Genomic DNA, 25650 nt, shown 5'->3' on the forward strand with positions numbered 1-25650 from the left:
TACTACTGTACTACTAGAATGCTATAGGAACTATAGTAGGAGACGTGTTACATCATTATAGTAGGAGAGAGGTACTACACTGTTACTACTAGAATACTACTACTATACTACAACTATACTACTACTATACTACCACTATACTACTACTATACTACTGCTATACTACTAGAATACTATGGGAACTATAGGAGGGGCGGTGCTACATCCTTACAGTAGAAGAGAGGTACTACACTGTTACTACTAGAATACCACTACTATACTACTACTATACTACCACTATACTACTACTATACTACTACTATACTACTGCTATACTGCTACTATACTACCAATATACCACTGCTATACTACTACTATACTACTAATATACTGCTACTATACTACTAATATACTACTACTATACTACCACTATACTACTACTATACTACTGCTATACTGCTACTATGCTACCAATATACCACTACTATACTACTACTATACTACTAATATACTGCTACTATACTACTAATATACTACTACTATGCTACTACTATACTGCTACTGTACTACCGCTATACTACTACTATACTACTAATATACTACTACTATACTACTACACTACTACTATACTACTACTATACTACTACTAGAATACTACTATACTATTGCTACAGCCTTACAGTAGGAGAGAGGTACTACACTGTTACTACTAGAATACCACTACTATACTACTACTATACTACTGCTATACTACTACTATACTACTGCTATACTACTAGAATACTATGGGAACTATAGGAGGGGCGGTGCTACATCCTTACAGTAGAAGAGAGGTACTACACTGTTACTACTAGAATACCACTACTATACTACTACTATACTACTATTATACTACTGCTATACTACTACTATACTGCTACTATACTACTGATATACTACCACTATACTACCACTATACTACTACTATACTACTACTATACTACTGCTATACTACTACTATACTACTACTATACTACTAATATACCACTACTATACTACTAGTATACTACCGCTATACTACCACTATACTACTAATATACTACTACTATACTACTACACTACAACACTACTATACTACAACTATACTACCACTGTACTGCTACTATACTACTACTATACTACCACTATGCTACTGCTATACTACTAATATACTACTACTATACTACTACTATACTACTAATATACTACCACTATACTACTACTATACTACTACTATACTACCGCTATACTACTAATATACCACTACTATACTACTACACTACTACACTACTATACTACTACTATACTACTACTACTATACTACTACTATACTACCAATATACTACTACTATACTACTACTATACTACTGCTATACTACTACTATACTACTAATATGCTACTACTATACTACTGCAAGACTACTGCTATACTACTACTACTGTACTACTAGAATGCTATAGGAACTATAGTAGGAGACGTGTTACATCATTATAGTAGGAGAGAGGTACTACACTGTTACTACTAGAATACTACTACTATACCACAACTATACTACTACTATACTACTGCTATACTACTACTGTACTACTGCTATACTACTACTATACTACTAATATACTACTACTATACTACTACTATACTACTACTAGAATACTATGGAACTATAGTAGGAGACGTGTTACATCATTATAGTAGGAGAGAGGTACTACACTGTTACTACTAGAATACTACTACTATACTACAACTATACTACTACTATACTACTGCTATACTACTACTGTACTACTAGAATACTATGGAACTATAGTAGGAGATGTGTTACAGCGTTACAGTAGGAGAGAGGTACTATACTGTTACTACTACTAGAATACTACTAATATACTGCCACTGTACTACTACTATACTACTAATATACCACTACTACAGTTATATATAGAGACACAGCCCATCCATCCTGTTATATATAGAGACACAGCCCATCCATCCTGTTATATATAGAGACACAGCCCATCCTGTTATATATAGAGACACAGCCCATCCTGTTATATATAGAGACACAGCCCATCCTGTTATATATAGAGACACAGCCCATCCTGTTATATATAGAGACACAGCCCATCCTGTTATATATAGAGACACAGCCCATCCTGTTATATATAGAGACACAGCCCATCCTGTTATATATAGAGACACAGCCCATCCTGTTATATATAGAGACACAGCCCATCCTGTTATATATAGAGACACAGCCCATCCATCCTGTTATATATAGAGACACAGCCCATCCTGTTATATATAGAGACACAGCCCATCCTGTTATATATAGAGACACAGCCCATCCTGTTATATATAGAGACACAGCCCATCCTGTTATATATAGAGACACAGCCCATCCTGTTATATATAGAGACACAGCCCATCCTGTTATATATAGAGACACAGCCCATCCTGTTATATATAGAGACACAGCCCATCCTGTTATATATAGAGACACAGCCCATCCTGTTATATATAGAGACACAGCCCATCCTGTTATATATAGAGACACAGCCCATCCTGTTATATATAGAGACACAGCCCATCCTGTTATATATAGAGACACAGCCCATCCTGTTATATATAGAGACACAGCCCATCCTGTTATATATAGAGACACAGCCCATCCTGTTATATATAGAGACACAGCCCATCCTGTTATATATAGACACAGCCCATCCTGTTATATATAGAGACACAGCCCATCCTGTTATATATAGAGACACAGCCCATCCTGTTATATATAGAGACACAGCCCATCCTGTTATATATAGAGACACAGCCCATCCTGTTATATATAGAGACACAGCCCATCCTGTTATATATAGAGACACAGCCCATCCTGTTATATATAGAGACACAGCCCATCCTGTTATATATAGAGACACAGCCCATCCTGTTATATATAGAGACACAGTCCATCCATCCTGTTATATATAGAGACACAGCCCATCCTGTTATATATAGAGACACAGTCCATCCATCCTGTTATATATAGAGACACAGCCCATCCATCCTGTTATATATAGAGACACAGCCCATCCTGTTATATATAGAGACACAGCCCATCCATCCTGTTATATATAGAGACACAGTCCATCCATCCTGTTATATATAGAGACACAGTCCATCCATCCTGTTATATATAGAGACACAGTCCATCCATCCTGTTATATATAGAGACACAGCCCATCCTGTTATATATAGAGACACAGCCCATCCATCCTGTTATATATAGAGACACAGCCCATCCTGTTATATATAGAGACACAGCCCATCCTGTTATATATAGAGACACAGTCCATCCTGTTATGTATAGAGACACAGCCCATCCTGTTATATATAGAGACACAGCCCATCCTGTTATATATAGAGACACAGCCCATCCATCCTGTTATATATAGAGACACAGCCCATCCTGTTATATATAGAGACACAGTCCATCCTGTTATATATAGAGACACAGTCCATCCTGTTATATATAGAGACACAGCCCATCCTGTTATATATAGAGACACAGTCCATCCTGTTATATATAGAGACACAGCCCATCCATCCTGTTATATATAGAGACACAGCCCATCCTATTATATATAGAGACACAGCCCATCCTGTTATATATAGAGACACAGCCCATCCTGTTATATATAGAGACACAGCCCATCCTGTTATATATAGAGACACAGCCCATCCTGTTATATATAGAGACACAGCCCATCCTGTTATATATAGAGACACAGCCCATCCTGTTATATATAGAGACACAGCCCATCCTGTTATATATAGAGACACAGCCCATCCTGTTATATATAGAGACACAGCCCATCCTGTTATATATAGAGGCACAGCCCATCCTGTTATATATAGAGACACAGCCCATCCTGTTATATATAGAGACACAGCCCATCCTGTTATATATAGAGACACAGCCCATCCATCCTGTTATATATAGAGACACAGCCCATCCTGTTATATATAGAGACACAGCCCATCCTGTTATATATAGAGACACAGCCCATCCTGTTATATATAGAGACACAGCCCATCCTGTTATATATAGAGACACAGCCCATCCATCCTGTTATATATAGAGACACAGCCCATCCATCCTGTTATATATAGAGACACAGCCCATCCTGTTATATATAGAGACACAGCCCATCCTGTTATATATAGAGACACAGCCCATCCTGTTATATATAGAGACACAGCCCATCCTGTTATATATAGAGACACAGCCCATCCTGTTATATATAGAGACACAGCCCATCCTGTTATATATAGAGACACAGTCCATCCATCCTGTTATATATAGAGACACAGCCCATCCTGTTATATATAGAGACACAGCCCATCCTGTTATATATAGAGACACAGCCCATCCTGTTATATATAGAGACACAGCCCATCCTGTTATATATAGAGACACAGCCCATCCATCCTGTTATATATAGAGACACAGCCCATCCTGTTATATATAGAGACACAGCCCATCCTGTTATATATAGAGACACAGTCCATCCATCCTGTTATATATAGAGACACAGTCCATCCATCCTGTTATATATAGAGACACAGTCCATCCTGTTATATATAGAGACACAGCCCATCCTGTTATATATAGAGACACAGCCCATCCTGTTATATATAGAGACACAGCCCATCCTGTTATATATAGAGACACAGTCCATCCATCCTGTTATATATAGAGACACAGCCCATCCTGTTATATATAGAGACACAGCCCATCCTGTTATATATAGAGACACAGCCCATCCTGTTATATATAGAGACACAGCCCATCCTGTTATATATAGAGACACAGCCCATCCTGTTATATATAGAGACACAGCCCATCCTGTTATATATAGAGACACAGCCCATCCTGTTATATATAGAGACACAGTCCATCCTGTTATGTATAGAGACACAGCCCATCCTGTTATATATAGAGACACAGCCCATCCTGTTATATATAGAGACACAGCCCATCCATCCTGTTATATATAGAGACACAGCCCATCCTGTTATATATAGAGACACAGCCCATCCTGTTATATATAGAGACACAGCCCATCCTGTTATATATAGAGACACAGCCCATCCTGTTATATATAGAGACACAGTCCATCCTGTTATATATAGAGACACAGCCCATCCATCCTGTTATATATAGAGACACAGCCCATCCTGTTATATATAGAGACACAGCCCATCCTGTTATATATAGAGACACAGCCCATCCTGTTATATATAGAGACACAGCCCATCCTGTTATATATAGAGACACAGCCCATCCTGTTATATATAGAGACACAGCCCATCCTGTTATATATAGAGACACAGCCCATCCTGTTATATATAGAGACACAGCCCATCCTGTTATATATAGAGACACAGCCCATCCTGTTATATATAGAGACACAGCCCATCCTGTTATATATAGAGACACAGCCCATCCTGTTATATATAGAGACACAGCCCATCCTGTTATATATAGAGACACAGCCCATCCTGTTATATATAGAGACACAGCCCATCCATCCTGTTATATATAGAGACACAGCCCATCCTGTTATATATAGAGACACAGCCCATCCTGTTATATATAGAGACACAGCCCATCCTGTTATATATAGAGACACAGCCCATCCTGTTATATATAGAGACACAGCCCATCCATCCTGTTATATATAGAGACACAGCCCATCCATCCTGTTATATATAGAGACACAGCCCATCCTGTTATATATAGAGACACAGCCCATCCTGTTATATATAGAGACACAGCCCATCCTGTTATATATAGAGACACAGCCCATCCTGTTATATATAGAGACACAGCCCATCCTGTTATATATAGAGACACAGCCCATCCTGTTATATATAGAGACACAGTCCATCCTGTTATATATAGAGACACAGCCCATCCTGTTATATATAGAGACACAGCCCATCCTGTTATATATAGAGACACAGCCCATCCTGTTATATATAGAGACACAGCCCATCCTGTTATATATAGAGACACAGCCCATCCATCCTGTTATATATAGAGACACAGCCCATCCTGTTATATATAGAGACACAGCCCATCCTGTTATATATAGAGACACAGCCATCCATCCTGTTATATATAGAGACACAGTCCATCCATCCTGTTATATATAGAGACACAGCCCATCCTGTTATATATAGAGACACAGCCCATCCTGTTATATATAGAGACACAGCCCATCCTGTTATATATAGAGACACAGCCCATCCTGTTATATATAGAGACACAGTCCATCCTGTTATATATAGAGACACAGCCCATCCTGTTATATATAGAGACACAGCCCATCCTGTTATATATAGAGACACAGCCCATCCTGTTATATATAGAGACACAGCCCATCCTGTTATATATAGAGACACAGCCCATCCTGTTATATATAGAGACACAGCCCATCCTGTTATATATAGAGACACAGCCCATCCTGTTATATATAGAGACACAGCCCATCCTGTTATATATAGAGACACAGCCCATCCATCCTGTTATATATAGAGACACAGCCCATCCTGTTATATATAGAGACACAGCCCATCCTGTTATATATAGAGACACAGCCCATCCTGTTATATATAGAGACACAGCCCATCCTGTTATATATAGAGACACAGCCCATCCTGTTATATATAGAGACACAGCCCATCCTGTTATATATAGAGACACAGCCCATCCTGTTATATATAGAGACACAGCCCATCCTGTTATATATAGAGACACAGCCCATCCTGTTATATATAGAGACACAGCCCATCCTGTTATATATAGAGACACAGCCCATCCTGTTATATATAGAGACACAGCCCATCCTGTTATATATAGAGACACAGCCCATCCTGTTATATATAGAGACACAGCCCATCCTGTTATATATAGAGACACAGCCCATCCTGTTATATATAGAGACACAGCCCATCCTGTTATATATAGAGACACAGCCCATCCTGTTATATATAGAGACACAGCCCATCCTGTTATATATAGAGACACAGCCCATCCTGTTATATATAGAGACACAGCCCATCCTGTTATATATAGAGACACAGCCCATCCTGTTATATATAGAGACACAGCCCATCCTGTTATATATAGAGACACAGCCCATCCTGTTATATATAGAGACACAGCCCATCCTGTTATATATAGAGACACAGCCCATCCTGTTATATATAGAGACACAGTCCATCCATCCTGTTATATATAGAGACACAGCCCATCCTGTTATATATAGAGACACAGCATCCATCCTGTTATATATAGAGACACAGCCCATCCATCCTGTTATATATAGAGACACAGCCCATCCTGTTATATATAGAGACACAGCCCATCCATCCTGTTATATATAGAGACACAGCCATCCATCCTGTTATATATAGAGACACAGCCATCCATCCTGTTATATATAGAGACACAGCCCATCCATCCTGTTATATATAGAGACACAGCCCATCCTGTTATATATAGAGACACAGCCCATCCATCCTGTTATATATAGAGACACAGCCCATCCTGTTATATATAGAGACACAGCCCATCCTGTTATATATAGAGACACAGCCCATCCTGTTATATATAGAGACACAGCCCATCCTGTTATATATAGAGACACAGCCCATCCTGTTATATATAGAGACACAGCCCATCCATCCTGTTATATATAGAGACACAGCCCATCCTGTTATATATAGAGACACAGCCCATCCTGTTATATATAGAGACACAGCCCATCCTGTTATATATAGAGACACAGCCCATCCTGTTATATATAGAGACACAGCCCATCCTGTTATATATAGAGACACAGCCCATCCATCCTGTTATATATAGAGACACAGCCCATCCTGTTATATATAGAGACACAGCCCATCCTGTTATATATAGAGACACAGCCCATCCTGTTATATATAGAGACACAGCCCATCCTGTTATATATAGAGACACAGCCCATCCTGTTATATATAGAGACACAGCCCATCCTGTTATATATAGAGACACAGCCCATCCTGTTATATATAGAGACACAGCCCATCCTGTTATATATAGAGACACAGCCCATCCTGTTATATATAGAGACACAGCCCATCCTGTTATATATAGAGACACAGCCCATCCTGTTATATATAGAGACACAGCCCATCCTGTTATATATAGAGACACAGCCCATCCTGTTATATATAGAGACACAGCCCATCCATCCTGTTATATATAGAGACACAGCCCATCCTGTTATATATAGAGACACAGCCCATCCTGTTATATATAGAGACACAGCCCATCCTGTTATATATAGAGACACAGCCCATCCTGTTATATATAGAGACACAGCCCATCCATCCTGTTATATATAGAGACACAGCCCATCCATCCTGTTATATATAGAGACACAGCCCATCCTGTTATATATAGAGACACAGCCCATCCTGTTATATATAGAGACACAGCCCATCCTGTTATATATAGAGACACAGCCCATCCTGTTATATATAGAGACACAGCCCATCCTGTTATATATAGAGACACAGCCCATCCTGTTATATATAGAGACACAGTCCATCCTGTTATATATAGAGACACAGCCCATCCTGTTATATATAGAGACACAGCCCATCCTGTTATATATAGAGACACAGCCCATCCTGTTATATATAGAGACACAGCCCATCCTGTTATATATAGAGACACAGCCCACCATCCTGTTATATATAGAGACACAGCCCATCCTGTTATATATAGAGACACAGCCCATCCTGTTATATATAGAGACACAGCCATCCATCCTGTTATATATAGAGACACAGCCCATCCTGTTATATATAGAGACACAGCCCATCCTGTTATATATAGAGACACAGCCCATCCTGTTATATATAGAGACACAGCCCATCCTGTTATATATAGAGACACAGCCCATCCTGTTATATATAGAGACACAGCCACCATCCTGTTATATATAGAGACACAGCCCATCCTGTTATATATAGAGACACAGCCCATCCTGTTATATATAGAGACACAGCCCATCCTGTTATATATAGAGACACAGCCCATCCTGTTATATATAGAGACACAGCCCATCCTGTTATATATAGAGACACAGCCCATCCTGTTATATATAGAGACACAGCCCATCCTGTTATATATAGAGACACAGCCCATCCTGTTATATATAGAGACACAGCCCATCCTGTTATATATAGAGACACAGCCCATCCTGTTATATATAGAGACACAGCCACCATCCTGTTATATATAGAGACACAGCCCATCCTGTTATATATAGAGACACAGCCCATCCTGTTATATATAGAGACACAGCCCATCCTGTTATATATAGAGACACAGCCCATCCTGTTATATATAGAGACACAGCCCATCCTGTTATATATAGAGACACAGCCCATCCTGTTATATATAGAGACACAGCCCATCCTGTTATATATAGAGACACAGCCCATCCTGTTATATATAGAGACACAGCCCATCCTGTTATATATAGAGACACAGCCCATCCTGTTATATATAGAGACACAGCCCATCCTGTTATATATAGAGACACAGCCCATCCTGTTATATATAGAGACACAGCCCATCCTGTTATATATAGAGACACAGCCCATCCTGTTATATATAGAGACACAGCCCATCCTGTTATATATAGAGACACAGCCCATCCTGTTATATATAGAGACACAGCCCATCCTGTTATATATAGAGACACAGCCCATCCTGTTATATATAGAGACACAGCCCATCCTGTTATATATAGAGACACAGCCCATCCTGTTATATATAGAGACACAGCCCATCCTGTTATATATAGAGACACAGCCCATCCTGTTATATATAGAGACACAGCCCATCCTGTTATATATAGAGACACAGCCCATCCTGTTATATATAGAGACACAGCCCATCCTGTTATATATAGAGACACAGCCCATCCTGTTATATATAGAGACACAGCCCATCCTGTTATATATAGAGACACAGCCCATCCTGTTATATATAGAGACACAGCCCATCCTGTTATATATAGAGACACAGCCCATCCTGTTATATATAGAGACACAGCCCATCCTGTTATATATAGAGACACAGCCCATCCTGTTATATATAGAGACACAGCCCATCCATCCTGTTATATATAGAGACACAGCCCATCCTGTTATATATAGAGACACAGCCCATCCTGTTATATATAGAGACACAGCCCATCCTGTTATATATAGAGACACAGCCCACCATCCTGTTATATATAGAGACACAGCCCATCCTGTTATATATAGAGACACAGCCCATCCTGTTATATATAGAGACACAGCCCATCCTGTTATATATAGAGACACAGCCCATCCTGTTATATATAGAGACACAGCCCATCCTGTTATATATAGAGACACAGCCCATCCATCCTGTTATATATAGAGACACAGCCCATCCTGTTATATATAGAGACACAGCCCATCCTGTTATATATAGAGACACAGCCCATCCTGTTATATATAGAGACACAGCCCATCCTGTTATATATAGAGACACAGCCCATCCTGTTATATATAGAGACACAGCCCATCCTGTTATATATAGAGACACAGCCCATCCTGTTATATATAGAGACACAGCCCATCCTGTTATATATAGAGACACAGCCCATCCTGTTATATATAGAGACACAGCCCATCCTGTTATATATAGAGACACAGCCCATCCTGTTATATATAGAGACACAGCCCATCCTGTTATATATAGAGACACAGCCCATCCTGTTATATATAGAGACACAGCCCATCCTGTTATATATAGAGACACAGCCCATCCTGTTATATATAGAGACACAGCCCATCCTGTTATATATAGAGACACAGCCCATCCTGTTATATATAGAGACACAGCCCATCCTGTTATATATAGAGACACAGCCCATCCTGTTATATATAGAGACACAGCCCATCCTGTTATATATAGAGACACAGCCCATCCTGTTATATATAGAGACACAGCCCATCCTGTTATATATAGAGACACAGCCCATCCTGTTATATATAGAGACACAGCCCATCCTGTTATATATAGAGACACAGCCCATCCTGTTATATATAGAGACACAGCCCATCCTGTTATATATAGAGACACAGCCCATCCTGTTATATATAGAGACACAGCCCATCCTGTTATATATAGAGACACAGCCCATCCTGTTATATATAGAGACACAGCCCATCCTGTTATATATAGAGACACAGCCCATCCTGTTATATATAGAGACACAGCCCATCCTGTTATATATAGAGACACAGCCCATCCTGTTATATATAGAGACACAGCCCATCCATCCTGTTATATATAGAGACACAGCCCATCCTGTTATATATAGAGACACAGCCCATCCTGTTATATATAGAGACACAGCCCATCCTGTTATATATAGAGACACAGCCCATCCTGTTATATATAGAGACACAGCCCATCCTGTTATATATAGAGACACAGCCCATCCTGTTATATATAGAGACACAGCCCATCCTGTTATATATAGAGACACAGCCCATCCTGTTATATATAGAGACACAGCCCATCCTGTTATATATAGAGACACAGCCCATCCATCCTGTTATATATAGAGACACAGCCCATCCTGTTATATATAGAGACACAGCCCATCCTGTTATATATAGAGACACAGCCCATCCTGTTATATATAGAGACACAGCCCATCCTGTTATATATAGAGACACAGCCCATCCTGTTATATATAGAGACACAGCCCATCCTGTTATATATAGAGACACAGCCCATCCTGTTATATATAGAGACACAGCCCATCCTGTTATATATAGAGACACAGCCCATCCTGTTATATATAGAGACACAGCCCATCCTGTTATATATAGAGACACAGCCCATCCTGTTATATATAGAGACACAGCCCATCCTGTTATATATAGAGACACAGCCCATCCTGTTATATATAGAGACACAGCCCATCCTGTTATATATAGAGACACAGCCCACATCCTGTTATATATAGAGACACAGCCCATCCTGTTATATATAGAGACACAGCCCATCCTGTTATATATAGAGACACAGCCCATCCTGTTATATATAGAGACACAGCCCATCCTGTTATATATAGAGACACAGCCCATCCTGTTATATATAGAGACACAGCCCATCCTGTTATATATAGAGACACAGCCCATCCTGTTATATATAGAGACACAGCCCATCCTGTTATATATAGAGACACAGCCCATCCTGTTATATATAGAGACACAGCCCATCCTGTTATATATAGAGACACAGCATCCATCCTGTTATATATAGAGACACAGCCCATCCTGTTATATATAGAGACACAGCCCATCCTGTTATATATAGAGACACAGCCCATCCTGTTATATATAGAGACACAGCCCATCCTGTTATATATAGAGACACAGCCCATCCTGTTATATATAGAGACACAGCCCATCCTGTTATATATAGAGACACAGCCCATCCTGTTATATATAGAGACACAGCCCATCCTGTTATATATAGAGACACAGCCCATCCTGTTATATATAGAGACACAGCCCATCCTGTTATATATAGAGACACAGCCCATCCATCCTGTTATATATAGAGACACAGCCCATCCTGTTATATATAGAGACACAGCCCATCCTGTTATATATAGAGACACAGCCCATCCTGTTATATATAGAGACACAGCCCATCCATCCTGTTATATATAGAGACACAGCCCATCCTGTTATATATAGAGACACAGCCCATCCTGTTATATATAGAGACACAGCCCATCCATCCTGTTATATATAGAGACACAGCCCATCCTGTTATATATAGAGACACAGCCCATCCTGTTATATATAGAGACACAGCCCAATCCTGTTATATATAGAGACACAGCCCATCCTGTTATATATAGAGACACAGCCCATCCTGTTATATATAGAGACACAGCCCATCCTGTTATATATAGAGACACAGCCCATCCTGTTATATATAGAGACACAGCCCATCCTGTTATATATAGAGACACAGCCCATCCTGTTATATATAGAGACACAGCCCATCCTGTTATATATAGAGACACAGCCCATCCTGTTATATATAGAGACACAGCCCATCCTGTTATATATAGAGACACAGCCCATCCTGTTATATATAGAGACACAGCCCATCCTGTTATATATAGAGACACAGCCCATCCTGTTATATATAGAGACACAGCCCATCCTGTTATATATAGAGACACAGCCCATCCTGTTATATATAGAGACACAGCCCATCCTGTTATATATAGAGACACAGCCCATCCTGTTATATATAGAGACACAGCCCATCCTGTTATATATAGAGACACAGCCCATCCTGTTATATATAGAGACACAGCCCATCCTGTTATATATAGAGACACAGCCCATCCTGTTATATATAGAGACACAGCCCATCCTGTTATATATAGAGACACAGCCCATCCTGTTATATATAGAGACACAGCCCATCCTGTTATATATAGAGACACAGCCCATCCTGTTATATATAGAGACACAGCCCATCCTGTTATATATAGAGACACAGCCCATCCTGTTATATATAGAGACACAGCCCATCCTGTTATATATAGAGACACAGCCCATCCTGTTATATATAGAGACACAGCCCATCCTGTTATATATAGAGACACAGCCCATCCTGTTATATATAGAGACACAGCCCATCCTGTTATATATAGAGACACAGCCCATCCTGTTATATATAGAGACACAGCCCATCCTGTTATATATAGAGACACAGCCCATCCATCCTGTTATATATAGAGACACAGCCCATCCTGTTATATATAGAGACACAGCCCATCCTGTTATATATAGAGACACAGCCCATCCTGTTATATATAGAGACACAGCCCATCCTGTTATATATAGAGACACAGCCCATCCTGTTATATATAGAGACACAGCCCATCCTGTTATATATAGAGACACAGCCCATCCTGTTATATATAGAGACACAGCCCATCCTGTTATATATAGAGACACAGCCCATCCTGTTATATATAGAGACACAGCCCATCCTGTTATATATAGAGACACAGCCCATCCTGTTATATATAGAGACACAGCCCATCCTGTTATATATAGAGACACAGCCCATCCTGTTATATATAGAGACACAGCCCATCCTGTTATATATAGAGACACAGCCCATCCTGTTATATATAGAGACACAGCCCATCCTGTTATATATAGAGACACAGCCCATCCTGTTATATATAGAGACACAGCCCATCCTGTTATATATAGAGACACAGCCCATCCTGTTATATATAGAGACACAGCCCATCCTGTTATATATAGAGACACAGCCCATCCTGTTATATATAGAGACACAGCCCATCCTGTTATATATAGAGACACAGCCCATCCTGTTATATATAGAGACACAGCCCATCCTGTTATATATAGAGACACAGCCCATCCTGTTATATATAGAGACACAGCCCATCCTGTTATATATAGAGACACAGCCCATCCTGTTATATATAGAGACACAGCCCATCCTGTTATATATAGAGACACAGCCCATCCTGTTATATATAGAGACACAGCCCATCCTGTTATATATAGAGACACAGCCCATCCTGTTATATATAGAGACACAGCCCATCCTGTTATATATAGAGACACAGCCCATCCTGTTATATATAGAGACACAGCCCATCCATCCTGTTATATATAGAGACACAGCCCATCCTGTTATATATAGAGACACAGCCCATCCTGTTATATATAGAGACACAGCCCATCCTGTTATATATAGAGACACAGCCCATCCTGTTATATATAGAGACACAGCCCATCCTGTTATATATAGAGACACAGCCCATCCTGTTATATATAGAGACACAGCCCATCCTGTTATATATAGAGACACAGCCCATCCTGTTATATATAGAGACACAGCCCATCCTGTTATATATAGAGACACAGCCCATCCTGTTATATATAGAGACACAGCCCATCCTGTTATATATAGAGACACAGCCCATCCTGTTATATATAGAGACACAGCCCATCCTGTTATATATAGAGACACAGCCCATCCTGTTATATATAGAGACACAGCCCATCCTGTTATATATAGAGACACAGCCCATCCTGTTATATATAGAGACACAGCCCATCCTGTTATATATAGAGACACAGCCCATCCTGTTATATATAGAGACACAGCCCATCCTGTTATATATAGAGACACAGCCCATCCTGTTATATATAGAGACACAGCCCATCCTGTTATATATAGAGACACAGCCCATCCTGTTATATATAGAGACACAGCCCATCCTGTTATATATAGAGACACAGCCCATCCATCCTGTTATATATAGAGACACAGCCCATCCTGTTATATATAGAGACACAGCCCATCCTGTTATATATAGAGACACAGCCCATCCTGTTATATATAGAGACACAGCCCATCCTGTTATATATAGAGACACAGCCCATCCTGTTATATATAGAGACACAGCCCATCCTGTTATATATAGAGACACAGCCCATCCTGTTATATATAGAGACACAGCCCATCCTGTTATATATAGAGACACAGCCCATCCTGTTATATATAGAGACACAGCCCATCCTGTTATATATAGAGACACAGCCCATCCTGTTATATATAGAGACACAGCCCATCCTGTTATATATAGAGACACAGCCCATCCTGTTATATATAGAGACACAGCCCATCCTGTTATATATAGAGACACAGCCCATCCTGTTATATATAGAGACACAGCCCATCCTGTTATATATAGAGACACAGCCCATCCTGTTATATATAGAGACACAGCCCATCCTGTTATATATAGAGACACAGCCCATCCTGTTATATATAGAGACACAGCCCATCCTGTTATATATAGAGACACAGCCCATCCTGTTATATATAGAGACACAGCCCATCCTGTTATATATAGAGACACAGCCCATCCTGTTATATATAGAGACACAGCCCATCCTGTTATATATAGAGACACAGCCCATCCTGTTATATATAGAGACACAGCCCATCCTGTTATATATAGAGACACAGCCCATCCTGTTATATATAGAGACACAGCCCATCATCCTGTTATATATAGAGACACAGCCCATCCTGTTATATATAGAGACACAGCCCATCCTGTTATATATAGAGACACAGCCCATCCTGTTATATATAGAGACACAGCCCATCCTGTTATATATAGAGACACAGCCCATCCTGTTATATATAGAGACACAGCCCATCCTGTTATATATAGAGACACAGCCCATCCTGTTATATATAGAGACACAGCCCATCCTGTTATATATAGAGACACAGCCCATCCTGTTATATATAGAGACACAGCCCATCCTGTTATATATAGAGACACAGCCCATCCTGTTATATATAGAGACACAGCCCATCCTGTTATATATAGAGACACAGCCCATCCTGTTATATATAGAGACACAGCCCATCCTGTTATATATAGAGACACAGCCCATCCTGTTATATATAGAGACACAGCCCATCCTGTTATATATAGAGACACAGCCCATCCTGTTATATATAGAGACACAGCCCATCCTGTTATATATAGAGACACAGCCCATCCTGTTATATATAGAGACACAGCCCATCCTGTTATATATAGAGACACAGCCCATCCATCCTGTTATATATAGAGACACAGCCCATCCTGTTATATATAGAGACACAGCCCATCCTGTTATATATAGAGACACAGCCCATCCTGTTATATATAGAGACACAGCCCATCCTGTTATATATAGAGACACAGCCCATCCTGTTATATATAGAGACACAGCCCATCCTGTTATATATAGAGACACAGCCCATCCTGTTATATATAGAGACACAGCCCATCCTGTTATATATAGAGACACAGCCCATCCTGTTATATATAGAGACACAGCCCATCCTGTTATATATAGAGACACAGCCCATCCTGTTATATATAGAGACACAGCCCATCCTGTTATATATAGAGACACAGCCCATCCTGTTATATATAGAGACACAGCCCATCCATCCTGTTATATATAGAGACACAGCCCATCCTGTTATATATAGAGACACAGCCCATCCTGTTATATATAGAGACACAGCCCATCCTGTTATATATAGAGACACAGCCCATCCTGTTATATATAGAGACACAGCCCATCCTGTTATATATAGAGACACAGCCCATCCTGTTATATATAGAGACACAGCCCATCCTGTTATATATAGAGACACAGCCCATCCTGTTATATATAGAGACACAGCCCATCCTGTTATATATAGAGACACAGCCCATCCTGTTATATATAGAGACACAGCCCATCCTGTTATATATAGAGACACAGCCCATCCATCCTGTTATATATAGAGACACAGCCCATCCTGTTATATATAGAGACACAGCCCATCCTGTTATATATAGAGACACAGCCCATCCTGTTATATATAGAGACACAGCCCATCCTGTTATATATAGAGACACAGCCCATCCTGTTATATATAGAGACACAGCCCATCCTGTTATATATAGAGACACAGCCCATCCTGTTATATATAGAGACACAGCCCAATCCTGTTATATATAGAGACACAGCCCATCCTGTTATATATAGAGACACAGCCCATCCTGTTATATATAGAGACACAGCCCATCCTGTTATATATAGAGACACAGCCCATCCTGTTATATATAGAGACACAGCCCATCCTGTTATATATAGAGACACAGCCCATCCTGTTATATATAGAGACACAGCCCATCCTGTTATATATAGAGACACAGCCCATCCTGTTATATATAGAGACACAGCCCATCCTGTTATATATAGAGACACAGCCCATCCTGTTATATATAGAGACACAGCCCATCCTGTTATATATAGAGACACAGTCCATCCTGTTATATATAGAGACACAGCCCATCCTGTTATATATAGAGACACAGCCCATCCTGTTATATATAGAGACACAGCCCATCCTGTTATATATAGAGACACAGCCCATCCATCCTGTTATATATAGAGACACAGCCCATCCTGTTATATATAGAGACACAGCCCATCCTGTTATATATAGAGACAGATTTACAACTGTAGGCTCAGGGGCCAGATGTTGAAGGGGGGGTTCAAAGGAGCAGCCACCAGCGATGTCACTGTGTGCATAGTATGTCAATGTATGCAAACAAACAAACAAACAAACAAACAAACAAACAAACAAACACACACACACACACACACACACACACACACACACACACACACACACACACACACACACACACACACACACACACACACACACACACACACACACACACACACACACACACACAGAGAGAGGGGCTTTGGCATGGAGAGCCTGCATGTGTCGTGGCTCTGGGGAGCAAACTGCTAGTCTGGCAGGAAATAAAGGGAGCTGGGCGCCGTGCCCACGTTAGTGCCCCCCGGGAGGGACAGAGCAGGGCGCCGTGCCCACGTTAGTGCCCCCCGGGAGGGACAGAGCAGGGCGCCGTGCCCACGTTAGTGCCCCCCGGGAGGGACAGAGCTGGCTGCCGTGCCCACGTTAGTGCCCCCCGGGAGGGACAGAGCTGGGCGCCGTGCCCACGCTAGTGCCCCCCGGGAGGGACAGAGCAGGGCGCCGTGCCCAAGTTAGTGCCCCCCGGGAGCGACAGAGCTGGCCGCTACTGTGTGTGTGTTTACACCATTCACTAGAAAGGGCTTTTAAAATACGGTCATATTTCCTCAGTGAATATTCAGCGTTTTGCCTCCCTTCTATACATCTGTTGAACTGTATTATCCGTATTAACACATAGGTTTACCAGCAACAGGCAGGAGGTTCAGCAGCTCCGAGTGAGTCCCAAGTGGCACCCTATCTAGTGCACTACTTCTGAGCAGAACAGTGTATTGTCAAGAGAATAGGGTGTCATTTGGGACAAACTTATGTGTATAAAATGAAATGGGGGAAAAAAACACACAAAGAGGATGAGAGTGTGTGACATGAAGTGTGGAGGTGATGGAGGGTTTAGTCCACACTGTCCTCTAGTGGTAATAGGGGGAATAGCAGAGAGAGAGAGAGAGACAGAGAGAGAGAGACAGAGAGAGAGAGAGAGAGAGAGAGAGAGAGAGAGAGAGAGAGAGACAGACAGACAGACAGACAGACAGACAGAGAGAGCGAGAGAGAGAGAGCGAGAGAGAGCGAGACAGACAGACAGACAGACAGACAGACAGACAGACAGACAGGGACCTGTAGAACTACCTCTATGGTAAACCAGTCTGCTTTGATCTCCACTCAGACAGACAGACAGACAGACAGACAGACAGACAGACAGACAGACAGACAGACAGACAGAGCTGTAGAACTACTCCTCCTCTCTCCTCTCTTCTTGCCTCGGCCCTCCTCTCCTCCTCTCCTCCTCCTCTCGTCTGCCACCCTCTCTCCTCCTCTCTTTCTCAATTAAATTCAATTCAAGGCGCTTTATTGGCAATATGTTAACATTGGCAAAGCAAGTCTGCCCCCTCTCTCCTCTCCTCACCCCTCTTCTCTCCTCTCCTCCTCTCCTCACCCCTCTTCCCTCCTCTCCTCCTCTCCTCTCTCCTCTCCTCTTCCCTCCTCTCCTCCTCTCCTCTCTCCTCTCCTCTTCCCTCTTCTCTCCCCTCCTCTCTCCTCTCCTCCTCTCCTCTCCTCTGCCCTCTCCTCTCCTCTGCACTCCTCTCTCCTCTGCCCTCCTCTCTCCTCTCCTCTTCCCTCCTCTCTCCTCTCCTCTTCCCTCCTCTCTCCTCTCCTCTGCTCTGCACTCCTCTCTCCTCTCCTCTTCTCTTCTCTCCACTCCTCTGCCCTCCTCTCTCCTCTCCTCTTCCCTCCTCTCTCCTCTCCTCTCCTCTGCACTCCTCTCTCCTCTGCCCTCCTCTCTCCTCTCCTCTGCCCTCCTCTCTCCTCTCCTCTCCTCTCCTCTCCTCCTCTCTCCTCTCCTCCTCTCTCCTCTCTCCTCTCCTCTGCACTCCTCTCTCCTCTCCTCTGCCCTCCTCTCTCCTCTCCTCTCCTCTCCTCCCTCCTCTCCTCCTCTCTCCTCTCCTCTACACGCCTCTCTCCTCTCCTCTGCACGCCTCTCTCCTCTCGACTGCCCTCCTCTCTCCTCTCCTCTTCCCTCCTCTCTCCTCTCCTCTCCTCCTCTCCTCTGCTCTCTCCTCTCGTCCTCTCTTTCAAGGAATGTAAGACATGTTGCCTGTGAACAACACATTATAATTATAGGGCTTTTCCAAGTGCTTTCAGTTATTGGCTGTTGAGGTGAAGTGATTGAATATAATCTGTGTAGTGTCTCTGGTCTCAGCTGGCCACTGATGCACTAGTAGTTCTGCTTGGTTGACCTTGGAAGACAGAGACAGAGGGATGCTACTGTGAAAGTTAATAGAAGATTTTAACACACACTGGCTGTTCCAAATGGCACCCTATTCCCTACCGAGTGCACTTCTTTTGTTCAGAGCTCTATGGGGGAATAGGGTGCCATTTGGGACAGCCAGTGTGTTATAAAACCCTTCTGCCAATAGGACTCTGGTCAAAAGAAGTGCCCTATGTAGGGAATAGGGTGCCTCGTGCACATAGGACTTTAAACAGAACCACACCAGAACCATTTAAACAGAACCACACCAGAACCCTTTAAACAGAACCACACCAGAACCCTTTAAACAGAACCACACCAGAACCCTTTAAACAGAACCACACCAGAACACTTTAAACAGAACCACACCAGAACCCTTTAAACAGAACCACACCAGAACCCTTTAAACAAAACCCTTTAAATAGAACCACACCAGAACCCTTTAAATAGAACCACACCAGAACCCTTTAAACAGAACCACACCAGAACTCTTTAAACAGAACCACACCAGAACCCTTTAAATAGAACCACGGCAGAACCCTTTAAACAGAACCACGCCAGAAGCCTTTAAATAGAACCACACCAGAACCCTTTAAACAGAACCACACCAGAACCCTTTAAATAGAACCACACCAGAACCCTTTAAACAGAACCACACTAGAACCCTTTAAACAGAAACACACCAGAACCTTTTAAACAGAACCACACCAGAACCTTTTAAACAGAACCACACCAGAACCCTTTAAACATAACCACACCAGAACCTTTTAAACAGAAACACACCAGAACCTTTTAAACAGAACCACACCAGAACCCTTTAAACAGAACCACACTAGAACCCTTTAAACAGAACCACACTAGAACCCTTTAAACAGAACCACACTAGAACCCTTTAAACATGACCCTTTAAACAGAACCACACCAGAACCCTTTAAACAGAACCACACTAGAACCCTTTGAACAGGTGTAAGTGTGTAATTGGGGTGGGGAGGTGTGTGTGGGGGAGGAAGGAGGTTGGGGGACAAGGACCTAAACAGTTAGTCCAGCAGGCAGCGGGCCACTCCAGAGGAGGACCGAAACAGTTAGAACAGCAGGCAGCGGGCCACTCCAGAGGAGGACCTAAACAGCTAGTCCAGCAGGCAGCGGGCCACTCCAGAGGAGGACTGAAACAGTTAGAACAGCAGGCAGCGGGCCACTCCAGAGGAGGACCTAAACAGTTAGTCCTGCAGGCAGCGGGCCACTCCAGAGGAGGACCGAAACAGTTAGAACAGCAGGCAGCGGGCCACTCCAGAGGAGGACCTAAACAGTTAGTCCTGCAGGCAGCGGGCCACTCCAGAGGAGGACCGAAACAGTTAGAACAGCAGGCAGCGGGCCACTCCAGAGGAGGACCTAAACAGTTAGTCCAGCAGGCAGCGGGCCACTCCAGAGGAGGACCGAAACAGTTAGAACAGCAGGCAGCGGGCCACTCCAGAGGAGGACCTAAACAGTTAGTCCTGCAGGCAGCGGGCCACTCCAGAGGAGGACCGAAACAGTTAGAACAGCAGGCAGCGGGCCACTCCAGAGGAGGACCTAAACAGTTAGTCCAGCAGGCAGCGGGCCACTCCAGAGGAGGACCTAAACAGTTAGTCCAGCAGGCAGCGGGCCACTCCAGAGGAGGACCTAAACAGTTAGTCCAGCAGGCAGCGGGCCACTCCAGAGGAGGACCTAAACAGTTAGTCCAGCAGGCAGCGGGCCACTCCAGAGGAGGACCTAAACAGTTAGTCCAGCAGGCAGCGGGCCACTCCAGAGGAGGACCTAAACAGTTAGTCCAGCAGGCAGCGGGCCACTCCAGAGGAGGACCTAAACAGTTAGTCCAGCAGGCAGTGGGCCACTCCAGAGGAGGACCTAAACAGTTAGTCCAGCAGGCAGCGGGCCACTCCAGAGGAGGACCTAAACAGTTAGTCCAGCAGGCAGCGGGCCACTCCAGAGGAGGACCTAAACAGTTAGTCCAGCAGGCAGCGGTCCACTCCAGAGGAGGACCGAAACAGTTAGTCCCGCAGGCAGCGGGCCACTCCAGAGGAGGACCTAAACAGTTAGTCCAGCAGGCAGCGGGCCACTCCAGAGGAGGACCTAAACAGTTAGTCCAGCAGGCAGCGGGCCACTCCAGAGGAGGACCTAAACAGTTAGTCCAGCAGGCAGCGGTCCACTCCAGAGGAAGACCTAACCAGTTAGTCCAGCAGGCAGTGGGCCACTCCAGAGGAGGACCTAAACAGTTAGTCCAGCAGCCAGCGGGCCACTCCGGAGGAGGACCTAAACAGTTAGTCCAGCAGGCAGCGGGCCACTCCAGAGGAGGACCTAAACAGTTTGTCCAGCAGGCAGCGGGCCACTCCAGAGGAGGACCTAAACAGTTAGTCCAGCAGGCAGCGGGCCACTCCAGAGGAGGACCTAAACAGTTAGTCCAGCAGGCAGCGGGCCACTCCAGAGGAGGACCTAAACAGTTAGTCCAGCAGGCAGCGGGCCACTCCAGAGGAGGACCTAAACAGTTAGTCCAGCAGGGAGCGGGCCACTCCAGAGGAGGACCGAAACAGTTAGAACAGCAGGCAGCGGGCCACTCCAGAGGAGGACCTAAACAGTTAGTCCAGCAGGCAGAGGGTCACTCCAGAGGAGGACCTAAACAGTTTGTCCAGCAGGCAGCGGGCCACTCCAGAGGAGGACCTAAACAGTTGTCCAGCAGGCAGCGGGCCACTCCAGAGGAGGACCTAAACAGTTTGTCCAGCAGGCAGCGGGCCACTCCAGAGGAGGACCGAAACAGTTAGAACAGCAGGCAGCGGGCCACTCCAGAGGAGGACCGAAACAGTTAGAACAGCAGGCAGCGGGCCACTCCAGAGGAGGACCTAAACAGTTAGTCCAGCAGGCAGCGGGCCACTCCAGAGGAGGACCTAAACAGTTAGTCCAGCAGGCAGTGGGCCACTCCAGAGGAGGACCTAAACAGTTAGTCCAGCAGGCAGCGGGCCACTCCAGAGGAGGACCTAAACAGTTAGTCCAGCGGGCAGCGGTCCACTCCAGAGGATGACCTAAACAGTTAGTCCAGCAGGCAGCGGGCCACTCCAGAGGAGGACCTAAACAGTTAGTCCAGCAGGCAGCGGGCCACTCCAGAGGAGGACCTAAACAGTTAGTCCAGCAGGCAGCGGGCCACTCCAGAGGAGGACCTAAACAGTTAGTCCAGCAGGGAGCGGGCCACTCCAGAGGAGGACCTAAACAGTTAGTCCAGCAGGCAGCGGGCCACTCCAGAGGAGGACCTAAACAGTTAGTCCAGCAGGCAGCGGGCCACTCCAGAGGAGGACCTAAACAGTTAGTCCAGCAGGCAGCGGGCCACTCCAGAGGAGGACCTAAACAGTTAGTCCAGCAGGCAGCGGTCCACTCCAGAGGATGACCTAAACAGTTAGTCCAGCAGGCAGCGGGCCACTCCAGAGGATGACCTAAACAGTTAGTCCAGCAGGCAGCGGGCCACTCCAGAGGAGGACCTAAACAGTTAGTCCAGCAGGCAGCGGGCCACTCCAGAGGAGGACCTAAACAGTTAGTCCAGCAGGCAGCGGGCCACTCCAGAGGAGGACCTAAACAGTTAGTCCAGCAGGCAGTGGGCCACTCCAGAGGAGGACCTAAACAGTTAGTCCAGCAGGCAGCGGGCCACTCCAGAGGAGGACCTAAACAGTTAGTCCAGCAGGCAGGCCACTCCAGAGGAGGACCTTGTTATTGGGCTGATGCCTTGAAGAAAAAAGGAGGTAAATGGATGCCCTCCCCAGGCTCCTCCACCACTCGTCTCCTCCACCGCTCCATTTCCCAATGCACAAATTTCCATTTTAGCTTGTTTCCATGGGAACTGGCCTTCAATAGCTCGAAGAACAAAAGGCCATTCTGGATTACTCTAAAGAAGACCTGACTGGATTACACTCTAAAGAAGACCTGGCTGGATTACACTCTAAAGAAGACCTGGCTGGATTACACTCTAAAGAAGACCTGGCTGGATTACACTCTAAAGAAGAACTGGCTGGATTACACTCCAAAGAAGACCTGGCTGGATTCCACTCTAAAGAAGAACCGGCTGGATTACACACTAAAGAAGAACCGGCTGGATTACACTCTAAAGAAGACCTGGCTGGACTACACTCTAAAGAAGACCTGGCTGGATTACACTCTAAAGAAGAACTGGCTGGATTACACACTAAAGAAGACCTGGCTGGATTACACTCTAAAGAAGACCTGGCTGGGTTACACTAAAGAAGACCTAGCTGCGTTACACTAAAGAAGACCTGGCTGGATTACACTCTACAGAAGACCTGGCTGGATTACACTCTAAAGAAGACCTGGCTGGATTACACTCTACAGAAGACCTGGCTGGATTACACTCTACAGAAGACCTGGCTGGATTACACTCTAAAGAAGACCTGGCTGGGTTACACTCTACAGAAGACCTGGCTAGGTTACACTCTAAAGAAGACCTGGCTAGGTTACACTCTAAAGAAGACCTGGCTGGGTTACACTCTAAAGAAGACCTGGCTGGGTTACACTCTACAGATGACCTGGCTGGGTTACACTCTACAGAAGACCTGGCTAGGTTACACTCTAAAGATGACCTGGCTGGGTTACACTAAAGAAGACCTGGCTGGATTACACTCTACAGAAGACCTGGCTGGATTACACTCTAAAGAAGACCTGGCTGAATTACACTCTAAAGAAGACCTGGCTGGTTAACACTCTACAGAAGACCTGGCTGGATTACACTCTACAGAAGACCTGGCTGGTTAACACTCTACAGAAGACCTGGCTGGATTACACTCTACAGAAGACCTGGCTGGATTACACTCTAAAGAAGACCTGGCTGGATTACACTTTAAAGAAGACATGGCTGGATTACACTTTAAAGAAGACCTGGCTGGATTACACTTTAAAGAAGACCTGGCTGGATTACACTCTAAAGAAGACCTGGCTGGATTACACTCTAAAGAAGACCTGGCTGGGTTACACTTTAAAGAAGACCTGGCTGGATTACACTTTAAAGAAGACCTGGCTGGATTACACTTTAAACAAGACCTGGCTGGATTACACTCTAAAGAAGACCTGGCTGGGTTA

The 25650-nt window shown here is 43.7% G+C and overlaps 1 protein-coding gene across 4 annotated transcripts in view; it reads left to right on the top strand.

Moving 5' to 3' along the window:
- LOC129864883 (PHD finger protein 21A-like) overlaps positions 1 to 25650 on the top strand; it is a 458909-nt gene that overhangs the window by 1708 nt on the left and 431551 nt on the right. The window contains exon 1 of one of the 4 annotated variants that reach the window (XM_055937184.1): positions 1 to 671. This exon is cut by the window's left edge and continues 49 nt beyond it. The exons of the other annotated variants lie outside the window; for them this stretch is intronic. The gene's annotated coding sequence lies outside the window, so the exon portion shown is untranslated. The remainder of the gene's footprint in view (positions 672 to 25650) is intronic. 4 annotated transcript variants of the gene reach the window in all.

This window comes from Salvelinus fontinalis, chromosome 11, assembly GCF_029448725.1.
Source record: "Salvelinus fontinalis isolate EN_2023a chromosome 11, ASM2944872v1, whole genome shotgun sequence".
Lineage (NCBI taxonomy): Eukaryota > Metazoa > Chordata > Actinopteri > Salmoniformes > Salmonidae > Salvelinus > Salvelinus fontinalis.